General features: G+C 45.5%; 1 protein-coding gene and 1 pseudogene across 4 annotated transcripts in view; one reads left to right on the top strand and one right to left on the bottom strand.

Moving 5' to 3' along the window:
• Cfap61 (cilia and flagella associated protein 61) overlaps window positions 1–13,731 on the bottom strand; it is a 278,953-nt gene that overhangs the window by 135,387 nt on the left and 129,835 nt on the right.
• Window positions 3,719–4,358, top strand: Eif4a1-ps3 (eukaryotic translation initiation factor 4A1, pseudogene 3; annotated as a pseudogene).

Raw genomic sequence — 13,731 nt, 5'->3', positions numbered from 1 at the left:
AAGAAACTGGGAAGAGGATCACCATTTCCCATGAGTGTTGGAGCATAGCAGACTGGCTGTGAGCATGATAAGGTGGTAGTGGTAGTGGGGTGTGTGTGTGTGTATGTGTGTGTGTGTGTGTGTGTGTGTGTGTATCTGTAGGTGTGTGTTTTATAGTTCATGGCACATGTGTGGAAGTCAGAACACAACTTGCAGAAGTCTGTTCTTGTTCGCATTTAGGCTAAGCTCCGCCCCACAGTTACCTGGCAACAGCCAGGTGTGCCTGACTCACTAAAAAGGGGTTTCCTTGCCCCCTCCTCTCTCTCGCTTTCTGGCTCTTACTCTGTCCTCTTGCTCCTGTTCCCCCTCTCCCCCATCCCCCCCCTCGCTATCCATGTGCACATGGCCGGCCTCTACTCCTCCCCTCTCTCTACCTTTCTCTTTTTCTATGCCCTCGACTCCCCGCCCCATACCCTGAATAAACTCTATTCTACCTACTATGCCATCGTGTGGCTGGTCCCTCAGCGGGAAGGGAGGCCTCAGCATGGGCCCCGCAGAGGCACCCCCACACCATACCTTGTCTCCACCAAACATATTCCTGTCTCTCCTTATCTTTCTATAAAACACAACAGTTCTAATCTTCTCCCAGGTGGTAGTGGTAGTGGGGTGTGTGTGTGTGTGTGTGTGTGTGTGTGTGTGTGTGTGTGTGTGTGTGTGTGTATCTGTAGGTGTGTGTTTTATAGTTCATGGCACATGTGTGGAAGTCAGAACACAACTTGCAGAAGTCTGAGTTCTTCCTGAGCAGTCCAGGAAACTGAACATGGGTCATCGGGCTTGCTGGTAACTATAGGGCTCACAGGTCTTGTTTGCTTTCTTTCTTTCCTACCATGATCCGACCTAGATGTATTTGCTTGGTAAGGTTGGGATTTCTTCTGTTTGCTCTTGCATTGTCTGAACTCGCCCTTCTGGTCTCTACATCTTGGGTCACTAAGAAACTGATGAAAGAACAGATATTCTTAACTTTGCATTTCATAAGCTTCCCTCCATGTCTGTGGTGTTTGTGTGTGTAGTGGGGTGCTGGAGGGAGGGGAGGGGTGTGTGTGTGTGTGTGTGTGTGATTTGTGTATGGTATGTGAGTGTGTTTGTGATATGTTTTGTAATGATGCAGGAGGGGATACCTTAGTGGGCCCATGCTGAGGCCTCCCTCCTCCCCAGGTACCAGTCCTATGGTGGGCCTGGTATAAAAGGAGGTTTTATTACGGCATGAGAAGGGAGTTGAAGCAGAGAAAGGGAGTGAGAAGAGAAAGAAGGAAGAGACTGTCCAGGAACACATGGAGGGGGGAGAGGGGGGAAGTGAGGGGAGAGGGGACAGGCCAGTTCTTTTATAACAAGCCAGGCTTGTACCTGGCTGTTGCTTGGTAACTGTTGGGTGGAGCAAGGAGGAAATGCTAACTGTGTGTGTGTGTGTGTGTGTGTGTGTGCACGCATACATGCATGTGGTATTGGGGACAATGGTAAGATAGTAACTTCAGGTTTGCTTCCGTGGTTCCATCTCCCTTGTGAGGGTTTTGTTTTGTTTTGTTTTGTTTGTGCCAAGTTCTCTCACTGCTGCAAAGCTCACCCACTAAGTAGTCTAGGCTGGCTGGCAGTGAACCTCAGAGATCCACGAGTCTCTTGCTTCCCCAGCGTTGGGGTTATAACCACACAACACCAGGCTTGGCTGCTGTGTTTGTTTGTTTGTTTGGTTGGTTTTTTAAGATTTCTTTTGTTTATATAAATGAGTTTCGGCTTGCATGTATGCAGATGCGTGGCCAAACCGGGCATTATTTCCCCATAGAACAGGTGTTGCAGTTTGCCACGAACCACCATATTCCAGCCAGGGATCTAACTTGGTCCTCTGCAAGAGTAAACAGTGAGTGCTGTAAACTGCTGAAGCATCTCTAGGCAGTGCTTAGCTTTTTAGACATGGGTTCTGGGTTGCTCTTAGGGGCTGAAACAAGGCAAACACCTGACCAATGAAGTCATTTCCCCAGCCCTCTCTCAGGAGCCCTTTAAAGGAGCGAATGTTGGTGTCATCGTCATTGTTCAAAATCGTCCTGGTTGGCTCTCTTTCTAGTTACCAAAATGACTAAATCAATAACCTTGACTTTTTTAGTAATATTTAGGATTAATATTTTTTTCTGATAGAACGATGTTGCTGTGTATGTTCAGTGGAGCTTGTGTGGCAAGTCACAGGTGGTAATCAGCACGAAATACAGAGTTTTGAGTTTACTATATTTGCTACCTTTTCTATGTATATAAAATGTTGATCAAATACAATTTTTCTGGTAATATAGACCTGAATCCTGCTGTTCTGTTTAAGTTAGTTTCTTTATTGTATCTGAATTGAGTTATAACGATGATGAAACATTATTAAAACTCTATTTTATGAATAGATCCAGGCCACACATGATGGCTCGGCAATGGACTTGATGCTTAAGAAGCCTGAACCCACATAAAGGTGAGGGGACTGAACCCACCACACAGAGCTGTGGCATACATGCACCCACGCACATTAATAACAAGTAAAACTATTTTAAAAAGCTGGATCCAAAATCTGACGTTACTAATCTTACAACTAAGCCAGTGAACTAGAAAGCGGCTACAATAACTATAAGTATCAGCACATAACAGACACCAAGTGACAATGTCTTTCTTTCCAAGAGCATTTCTTTCATAGTTATGATCTGCCTTTGGGGACAGACTGGGCAGGCACCATCAGTGTAGCCAAGTTCTGGCCCTGGTTGAGGTCCTGAGCCTCTTTTCCTTAATTTGTTCCAGTGTGAAATGGAGCTAAATTACAGCCGGCTCTGCCCCCTCGGCAGGCAGACATGCAGACTACTGGATAAAGGAAGCCTATACGCACTTGGCGCTTTCCAGGCAGAGACGCAGCTCGAGGTAGAATCACACATCTCTCCAAGGCCATATGAAAAGAAAGGCAAATCTCCAAAAACACATCTTTAAAGAGCAAAACAATAAGCTCAGTTTCGGCTCACACCCATGTGCATGCAGCTTTTTGTTACAGAAAGCTTCCAAAGACTTCAAAGGGCCCTCGGTCCGCACACGAAATGGAGGACGCAGGGCTTCTAACCCATTAGGAGTAAAATGTCTGAAACCCTTAATAAGCCTGCTTTTGCTTTATATGTGTGATTATTCCCCCCTTGGGCTTCCTAGTTCTCTGGCTTCTCTTTGAGAAACCCTCTGTTTTCACAGAGTAAAAATCAAACAAACGATGACGGATTCACAGTGCCGCAAATGTCAGGGTGAGCTCTGAAGTTCAAAGTTCACCAGTGGGACCTCTTTAGGGCAAAGTATCACAGTCTTCACCCAGTAAACAAAAGGTGTGGTCATCACTGGAAGTGCCTTCCACAAACACAACACAACATGCAGCTTCACAAGGTCATCCGTGTTTTTTTAAAACCCAGAGGCTAACACCTCTGTCTGGTAGAGCATAGGAAGTCTGCATAGACACCGTTGTGGTTTTGAGTCTTATTTGATGACATATCCCCTTATTTTTTCTCTTGGGTAGGGGAGGTGGGGCTCCAAACAATTCTACCTTGTGGAGATTTCAGAAAGAAAAAATAAATAAAATCAAGTGGTTCCATTCATATCCTTTGAGGGAGAGTGACCCGGGGACACTCTTGGGCTTCCTGATCGACACTGGAAGAACATACGTGAAACTGGAGTGCATGGGTCAAGAATGGACGTCAATCATTGCAGGGTTTGCTCGCTGCCACTTCCCCTCCCCCATACCAGGGCACACTCAAAGATCCGCCAATTCTACATCAATGTGGAACGAGAGGAGTGGAAGCTCGACACATTGTGTGACTTGTATGAAACACTGACCATCACGTAGGCAGTAATCCTTATCAACACCAGAAGGAAGGTGGACTGGCTCGCTGAGAAGATGCATGCCCGGGATTTCACGGTTTCTGCCATGCATGGAGATATGGACCAAAAGGAACGAGACTGATCATGAGGGAGTTCCGGTCTGGCTCTAGCAGAGTATTAATTACCACTGACCTGTTGGCCAGAGGCATTGATGTGCAGCAGGTCTCCTTAGTCATCAATTAAGACCTTCCCACCAACAGGGAAAACTACGTCCACAGAAGCGGTCGAGGTGGTCGGTTTGGCCGGAAAGGTGTGGCTAGTAACATGGTGACAGAAGAAGACAAGAGGACTCTTCGAAACATTGAGACTTTCTACAACACCTCCATTGAAGAGATGCCCCTCAACGTTGCTGACCTCATTTGAGGGGCTGTCCTGCTACCTGGCCCTAGCCCAGGGTTCAGTCCTGGGGGCGGGGCTGAGGAACAGCTGGAGGGGGGAGGGAAGGGAGCCAAGGGACATCTTGTTTTTGTTTTTTTGTTTTGTTCTCTCTCTCTCTCTCTCTCTCTCTCTCTGAATAAATGTCACTTTTTGAGGCAAAAAAAAAAAAAAAAAAAAAAAACCAAACTATGAGGGTTGGAAAAACCAGCCTGGTACTGGCATATAACAGTATAACAGGCAACTAGACAGCAGAAGACAGAACCCAGAAATAAACCAATAGAGCTATGGCCACAGTGCTGCCTAGTTTTATGTCAACTTGACTTCAATTGGAAAAACATCCACACCAGATTGGCCTCTGAGCAATCCTGTGGTGTTTTTTGTTTTTTTGTTGTTTTTTTTTTTTATATTTACTGATGTTTGATGATAGGGCCAGCTCACAGTGAGCAGTACCACCCCCTGGGCTGATGATTCTATGAGATAGCAGGCTGAGTAAGTCATGGGGAGCAAGTCAGTAAGCAGCACTCCTCCATAGCCTCTGCATCAGCCCCTACCTCCAAGTTCCTGCCCCGTATGAGTTCCTGCCCTGACTTTCTGCAGTCATGGACTTAATGAGAAACTATGAGCTGAAATAAACCTTATCCTACCTAAAAAAAAAAAAAAAAAAAAAAAAAAAATGGACGTCAGTCATTGCAGGGTTTGCTCGCTGCCACTTCCCCTCCCCCATACCAGGGCACACTCAAAGTGCTCGATGGATGCCTGACTAAAACTACATATGGGAGGAAGGATTTATCAGGACTCAGGGTTCAGAGTATTATGGTCTATTGTAGCAGGGAAACCATGGCATTGGGAACGGTTCCCTGCTGTGGCAGTGGGAGCTTGAGGTAGCTGGTTATACTGTAGAGAAAGTTTCAGCAAGGGTCTGGCCAAGCTGGAACCCAAGAAGCTCATCCTGCATGCATCCTCCAGTTAGGTCCCCCTCCTAAAATGACCCAACTTCCTACAACTCTCCCAGCTAGGGCCAAGTGTTCAGACCCATGAGACTGTGTGAGAACATTTTACATCCAATGCACAACATCCACTAGATATTCATGAAGTGAACCTAGCACTCGCTTTGCCGATGCAAAATATCAGTACCTTTACCATACCGTCCATTCCTTCACAATCTTCATGTTATTCTGGCACGAAGTGGGAGCTCAAGAGATTCTCGTGGTATTCTCATGAACTGTATGCATGTTACCTGGAGAAAGAAGGACGGCTCCTGTACCTGTTACAGTTATGCTCCGGATCATACAAGGCACAAACCTAACTGCAAATGGCCTAGAGAAGATGGAATGTGTCACTTATGCAGAGTGGAAATCTGAAAGGACGCAGCCCGGGGTTCTATGGAGGTAGAGCTATAAACTGACCAGAGGCATGGGTTTGTATCTGCACAACTTGCTCTCTTGTTGCTGATTTCCATCTACAAGTACAGTCCAGGTGGCTGCTGGAGATGCAGACATTATGTTCTCAACCCAGGCAGAAGAAGGAGAGAGAGAGAGAGAGAGAGAGAGAGAGAGAGAGAGAGAGAGAGACTCTCTTTAAGCAGCTGTCCCAGAGTTTCCATTCCAACAACGTCTCAGTAGCCCAAATAGGAGGAGACGTGTTCCCATAGTTCAACTCCCTATTACTTTGTATATGGCTGCCTCCGTATCACTAACAGTAGCAGAAGGGATGGGTGTAGAGGATAGGGTGTGGCCTGGCAACTGGAGCCTTTATCTAATGAGTCACTTGCATGTTTCCTCAGCCACTCCATCGGCCCCACCCCTTCCTGCACCTGTGCTTCCTACTTACCCACCGCCATTGTTGCTCCCACTTGATTTGTAACTGTCCTTCCTTTTAGGTTTCCTTATTGTTCTATTTATTTCATTTACATGTTTCTCTTGGTGTACAAAATAAGGGCTTGGTGACATTTTAATAGAAGTGTGTCATTGCTCGTATTCACCCTCCCAACCCCCTCCTTGCTCATCTCATTCTCCTCGCCCACAAGCCATCTCCCTCCATTTCATGTCATATAAATGTGTATGTGTATATATGTGTATGTGTGTGCATACATTTTCACACACGCACACCTAGGTTCCTTGTATGAGAGAGAACATACTTATACTTCCTTTTGCTCCTCTCGTTTCCTCTCTTGCTCTGCCTTCCCTTTAGGACCCCTCACCACCCCCATCTCTCCTCTATGTTTATATCCTATTTATGTAGACATCACACACATAGCTGGATTCCGTATGGAGAACATGTGATGGCGGACCTACTTCGCTTTGTTTAGTGGGAAGATCTCCAGTTCTACTCTAAGGATGTAATTTAGTTCTCCTTTGCACCTGAGTGAAGCTCCGCGCGTTTACACGCTGCATTTTCTTTATCCACTCCATCTGCGGGCGAGCATCTCGGCTGGCTGCATGTTTTGGTTGTTGTAAACGGTGTGGAGTAAACACGGATGTGTAAGTATCCCCATAGTGTGCCGACATGGATCCCTTTGGAGAGATGCCCAGGACGGCATAGCCGGATCATATGGCTGTTCTGTTTTCAGGTTTTTGAGGAGCCTCCCTGTTGATTTCCATAGTGACCGAATCGGCTTGCGCTCTCACCAGCAGTGACTTGGGGGTCCTCCTTCCTCTGAACCCTCACTGGCATCTGTTGTCCTCTGTTTTCTTGATGACAGCCATTCTGACTGGGATGAGGAAGTTTCAAAGAAGCTTGATTTTTGCATTCCCTCTGATGGCTAAGGCCGCACACACACACACACATATTTTTATTGGCCATTTCTGTTTCTGCTTTTAAAAACTGATTGCTCTATTCATTTGCTGATTTACTGATTGGATGATTTGTGGTCATTTTATATCAGAAAAGCACGTTTTGTAGGTTGAATGGAGTAATGGTGGTGGTCTCATCAGGTCAAGTTTACATATTTTTTCCGGGCTGGCATTCCTGAGATTGGCCCTTCAGCCATTCTCTCCTTGACAATCACAGTGGAACAGGCAGGCAGAGCAACATGGTAGTCTTTATCTGTTCAAGGGTGAGCTTGCTTTTGCCACGTCACAAGAGTTGTAGGCTACGTAGACAGTACTTTGAGCTTAGCTGCTCCTGATAATGTCTTCCAGAGGAATATAGCATAATTCGGCATTGGAATAAACAATTGTTTTATCCCCATAAAGGCCAGAAACTAAACAGCAGTAGACAAGTTTGCTATCAATGAGGTGAATATCGCTTAGTGGAGAAATGGCGGCCATTCCGTATTTTCTTGTGGTGTAATATTGAGTGTGGTTTTAGGAGCAAAATAAAACTACGTGAAGCCATGTTATACTTTCTTACTGAAATTCATATAGAATATTCTCCCCATGACCCCACAAAAAAAAAAATAAGTGCTCTTGAAGAGAACATAAGCCTCCCTTCTAAGAAGAGATGAGAGGAATTTCAAAGCAATGGCTTGCATAACTGATACATGTGCTGTTCTGGATTTTCACTCAGACATTGTGTCATGGTTTAATTGGCCACATTTTTTTCCTGAATTGTATATGAAATAAATTTGTATCTTGAAAATGATGTCTTAGACTTGATATGATTAGGGGGTTGCTTCACTTACTAACCAAATAGCATCCTGAGCAAGTAAGTCATGTAGCTGTTAAAAACACGACGATTTTATACAATACGCAGACGGTGGCAAAGGGGCGTCACTGCTAACTTCTAGGCACTGTTCCAAACCATTAACCCCAGTGTACAGCACATTAGAATCCATGTCAAGACAAACCTGAGCAGCTCTAGGTTCTGACCCTCCTGCTACAAACAGGGTCAAGGGTCAAAGGTGTAGCAATGTCCTGAGCCTGCACAACACTTCCATAGAATCCTGTCTGTGGAGAATTTGATCCTGGGATCTCTGATCTTACGATCACCGATGTCAACCACAAACTGGAGAAATGGCTTCTCTGGAGCAAGCACAGGGCAAAAGGCAGCAGTGAGGTTAATCCATGGCAGAGAAACGTTCTACAAAACCCAGTGTTCAGCTTGCATCATTCTAAGAGTGCGACCTGTATAGTTCAAACGGATCTCATTTTAATTTATTTCTCACAAGACACTATAATGAAACCATTTTTTAGCTGCCTCCCGTCTCCGTGCGTGTGTAAGTACACACCTGCCACAGCACATGTGTAGAAGTCAGAGGACAGCTTACAGTCTGTTCCACCACATGGGCTCTGGGGGTTGACTGAACTCAGGCCCCCAGGCTCATCGAGAGTCTTTACCTGCTGAACCACACCACCTGCTTCTTGGTACATCCCTTAAAAAACAAAACCTTGCTGACTTAGCATGTGACTATGTATTCATTCTCAAATCCATATGCCTATGGGACAGCTCCTCACATTAGCACATCAAACAAGAATTCTACCTCCGAAGTCAGAAACAGCTGCAGAAAATACTGCAGAAGTGACTGCAGCATTCTTCCTATTAACCTGCGCGCTCCCGAAAGAATGACACTTGCATACGGGTAGATAGGAGTAAAGCTTTCCACTCCGTAAAAAACTCGTTAGAATCGGGGGCTGGGGGGACAACAACAAAAAAACCCCACCCGCTCTGCCTCTTCAAGCCTCACCCCCTTCCCTTTCTCTCACACCCAATGCTTGACTCCAAACACACGCAGTTTCCACCATATCAAGAAACTTTCCAGTAGCAGTTGAGTGACCTCCGGTTCAGTTCAGTTCCTGGATTTCGGCTCCCCAGGCCTGCTCCCAGGGGCACCTTCATTGCTAATCACAAGTCGTTTGTTGCCTGTGCTTCTGACCAACTAACTGTCCGTAAGTTAGAGATTCCCATGACCCTTCCTCAGTGGCTCAGAGAACTCAAGAGAAACAGCTGACTTACCAGGCCATGAGTTTATCATAAAAGGGTAGAACCCAGACCTGGCCAGTCACATTGAGCATGACAAGGGTCACGAGGCTTCCACATGCCCTCCAGGTGTGCTACATTCCCAGTATCTCCACATGGAGGTTCTCTAAAACCTTTGACTTGGGTTCCTATGGCTGCTTCATCAGGTAGTCATGGCTGATTAAACCACTGGCTGTTGGTGTCTGCCATCACTCTCCAGCCCTTCTTGTTTCCAAGGTGGTTGTGAATGGGCCTGAAATTAGTCTCTTCAAAGTTACTACCCTTATAGGGTTAGAGGCAACGTTTTCTCATCTTAATGGGAGTTAGCTATCATCTCTCAGCTGGTTTTTTCAGAGGTTGGAACTTTTAAACAAGCAACCTAGGGCTTAGTTTGGTAATTTGGACTTTTAAAAATAAGTAACTCCATTTGGGGCCTGGTTTTATCATTGCTAGCAACAAAGCCAGTCTAACTTGTCGGTAGGAACCGTAAGTACATAAGAATGTGGGCTGCTTATGTGGCCATGTGGAGAGCCTCTTCATAGATCACGTGGTTAGCTCAAAGCTTAACGCACCAGCTAACTACAACAGCTGCATGTAGTGGGCGCTGGTCTAAGAGCTGAGGTGTAAATGAGGCATAGTCATTGCCTTAAAGAGGACACAGGCAAGCAAATAGGATGCAGTGTCTGTGAGAGGGGCAGTGTATGGGGAAGCTACTGCTGTGTGATGAATGTATTGAAAATGCACAGGATTAAAGGAACACGTGTTCATTTAGCTCCTGGGACTGGGGGTCAGTAGAGTAGGTGGGACTGTGCTCCAGGATGCAGGTCTGGACTCAGCTGGGAAGCCCTGGAATCAGCTGGCCCAAGACAGTAGGAAAAGTCAGGGAAGGATTCCCAGAGAAAGTGACAGCTGAGCTGGATTTGCAAAAATCAACAGAGTATCTCCGGGCAGACAAAGGAGAGAACTAACTAATGGCGGGGGCGGGGATGGGGGGAGCCAGAGCGAGGCTGAACAGAACATGCAGGTCAGTCAGGCTCTATGCATAGGTTCACAGACTAGGTCTCGGAAGGCAGAACGGGCATGCCCGGAAATATAGGACGCAACCGTGGGAGGAGACAAGAAAAGGACCAGGGGTTAAGGAAGAAGCGGGAAGGGTGGCTGAGGGCCAACCGTATGCGCTTCACTACCTCCCGTTAGCCAGTATTATTTGGCACATCTCTGAACCCAGAGTGAAATGAAAACTCTATTCCTGCAGAGAATAAGCTGTTTGGTGCACACTGGGCAAGTGGCCCTGCACTGCTGGGGTTCAGCCCCTGGGCATCTGCTACAAAGTGACAGCTCTGGAAAACAGCCCTTATTCTGAGACTTTCTGTACCAGTGAGTGCCGTTTCTAGGTATAGTTTGGTTTTGCTTTGAATTTTTTTCTCTTCCTGCTTCTTTAGTTTTGCTCCTGGGTACGTTTCAGCGCACACATGTCCAGTGAACTGACTAACACACGTGACTGCTTTTAGGGGTCTAGTGGGTGCCTCTGTGCACAATGCTCTTTTTTTACCCGGCCTCGGTATTTCTGTTGACGTCCAACTGTATCTCCAATTCCCTCTCAAGAAATTAGGGTTCCTCCTTTTATCCCAGTGTGAACAACGGTTTGCATTCTCTTTCACACGACTTTAAAATTCTGCATACCAAAAGGCTCACTCGGGCTATTGTACAAGCAATGTACAATGGGTGTCTCGAAAGAATAGGCTTTTCTGAACATTCCTACAGAGTAAGCTAAGGCCACAAATGAAGTTCAAAGGAATTTGGTCAGAATCAATGGAACTGCCTCTTGGTCCAAGTGGAGGACTTGGAGGGAGGAATAAAACAAATCCACCTTCTTTTTAAATTGAAATGAAAAGGGGCCGGCAGGCAGCTAAGCAGAAACCACAGCAGGAAGGAAGGCGGGGACACAATAAATGGGAGTGGCTCTTGTGAACAAAAGTGAGAGATGCTTCTCAACAGAAGGTGGCAGGCCGATTCGGCTGGCCAGATATTTCACATCAGGTCAGGCAAGAGAAGGATTTCAGTCCCCAGCACGAAAGCAACTGCTTTAAAAATTCCCACCTGTTTCCTCTTTGAATTAATTTCCTGACGATTTTGACATTATTTAAGTGCCACCGGTTGCCTGCTCCCAGTAGAAACTCCCCTCCCCCAAAAGTTAAGTGTTTGGTATACCCCAAGTTTTGAAAACAAAACCAAACAGTGAGAACAATATTCTATAATTAATTAGCACAAAGGCTTCCCTGTGCCTAGATGTCCTGATGGGAACTGGATTGCTGCTCTGGAGGGTAAAAGCTATGCTGGCAGGTGTGACTTCCGGGAAGCCTCACATCAGAAACACAAAACAAACACAAACCCTTAGGAAAATTCCTCCTTTTGCTCAAACACAAACTTTTCTTCCTAAAATCCTTTGGAATGGCTGACAGGAGGGAGAGGAGGACCGTTGCGCGCCATAATTAACACCCGATCACCGTTAACATCTCACTTGGGTTGGTGTAAAGAGAGGTCACGTACTTTTAATTTCTCACACGCATGTCAGTGGTAAACAGTCCCAGCATTCGTGTTAATGACACCATCTGGCGAGTCCGCTAACTGTGTAGCCTTCAGCTTCCAAACAAGATGTAATGTCAGCAACACATGAAACCCACTGACATTTACAGTAAGGAAATTTATTATCAGCCACTGGTTTCATCTAAATGTGTTTGCATGACTGCTGGGGGGGCTTTAAAACCGTCACCTTTGCCAGGCGAGCAAAGTAAGGTGCAATAAATAATGGATTTTAAGCCATGCATGCACTACCAAATCATTAAACATTTATCGAGCAGGCGCAGTAGCATCTTGAGCAACAGTTACCACTTGAAAAATTAATGTTGCTTTTGAGGGTTGAATGGGAGCCATTCAGTCTAAGTGCTAACAGTTTTTGTTTCGGTATAGAAGATAAGGATTCCCCAAAATTTCTATTTTTTTTTTTTGGTCGAACATGACTATGTATATGCAAATAGCTCTTTAAAAATAATTTTGCCTTGAAGAACAGTCACTTTGTGCTCTTTTGTTAAGTAGTCAACATGGTAGCTGAAATGTTTCATGAAAAGAAAATAATTGTTTAAACCTTTTTTCAATACCATAAGTGGCAGAAGAAAGGTTCTTTAGGGATTAAATGGTATGCTTCCCTTTAAAAACCTTAATGAATTCATCAGTTATGGTTGCAATTAGACGACTTAAATTTTGGATTAAGGAAACGAATATAAAGTCAAAGCAACAAAATCTCTTGAGTAACTGAGCTGCATTTGTTCCCCAATCCTCTCCTTTAGAAATATGTCCTCAAACATGCCAGTAATTTTCTTTTATATGTTTGTCTTATGAGTATCCGTTGCTTTGAGTTAATAATGAAAAAAATACAGATAGAAGGCGGGTGGTTACTGTCTCTTTTGAGGATTTGGCAAAGAATAATAGTGTTTGATTGAATGGAACAAAGAGAGGCGTTGGTGGGAACTTTGCTTGCTCGATGGACACGTTGGAAGGTGGAGAAGCCAGCGCTGCCCTGGAGAACTTCTCCCTTTAGCTGGTAAAGCTCAGGGGCACATTGAAGATGGGGCTCTAGAATAAAATCTCAAATTGTCACCTAGAGAGAGGACATGGGGTGAGCCCTACTGTGAGCCTGAAGCACTGCCTTGCGGGGGAGGCAGGGGTGGGTGGGTAGGAGACAGAGAGTTCTGGGTTCAAATTAAGAAATGACTGACTAGGAGACTTATATCCTGCCTTGTAAGGGCTTGATGTTTTGATGAGTGATGTTACTCTAAAAGCCTGTATAATTTTATTGGAGTGAAACTCATGGAGTCTTCTCTCCTCTTTCCTTTCACCTATCAGAAACACTCTGAAAGGCAGACCCTACCCTCACCTCCCAGGGAAAGTCAGAGAAAGATGTTCTTGTAAACCCAGCAGGAAATTGGAATCTCGGTCCTGTTCCTGAATAAATTTTAAATTAGTGGATGAATATTTGAGACTTCCCACTTCCACCTTGAATAGAACCAGGGAGCCCACTCCATTTTTTTTTCCTGTGTCTTAGGGTGGAAATCCAAGATCTGGCCAAGACTAGGTCTCTGGAGTACTGGCTACCTGTACTGTTGGGCAGCCTATGAGTAGCGGCTATCTTTTGTTGACCTGAATTAGGGATCAACAGGCGAAGTTGGTGTCAGGGTGGGAGTCACAGGAAATCAGTATGCTCTCTCATGAATATGCCTGCCTACCAACCTACGGCTGGCCCCAAGCTATGGGTGGGTACTCAGAGTTGGGAGGCTACTATCCCACCATAGCTGTCCTCAGTGCTGAGGAAGGGAGTCTTCGCTGTGCAACCCAGTGGTCTGAGTTCCATGCATCTACCCCAAGTCTCCATGACACAAAGAGACTTCTTCAAGGATGAACTTTAGAGGCATTATGTAGAAGTTAACTGAACCCACTGGGACTCTTTGTCCTATTTTAAAATGGCATATACTGCTTAAGTCTTACCATTAA

This window comes from Rattus norvegicus, chromosome 3 (genome assembly GCF_021556685.1).
Source record: "Rattus norvegicus strain SHRSP/BbbUtx chromosome 3, alternate assembly SHRSP_T2T, whole genome shotgun sequence".
Classification (NCBI taxonomy): domain Eukaryota; kingdom Metazoa; phylum Chordata; class Mammalia; order Rodentia; family Muridae; genus Rattus; species Rattus norvegicus.
The sequence above is the reverse complement of the archived record's forward strand: the minus strand, read 5'-3'. Positions and strand labels throughout refer to the sequence as shown.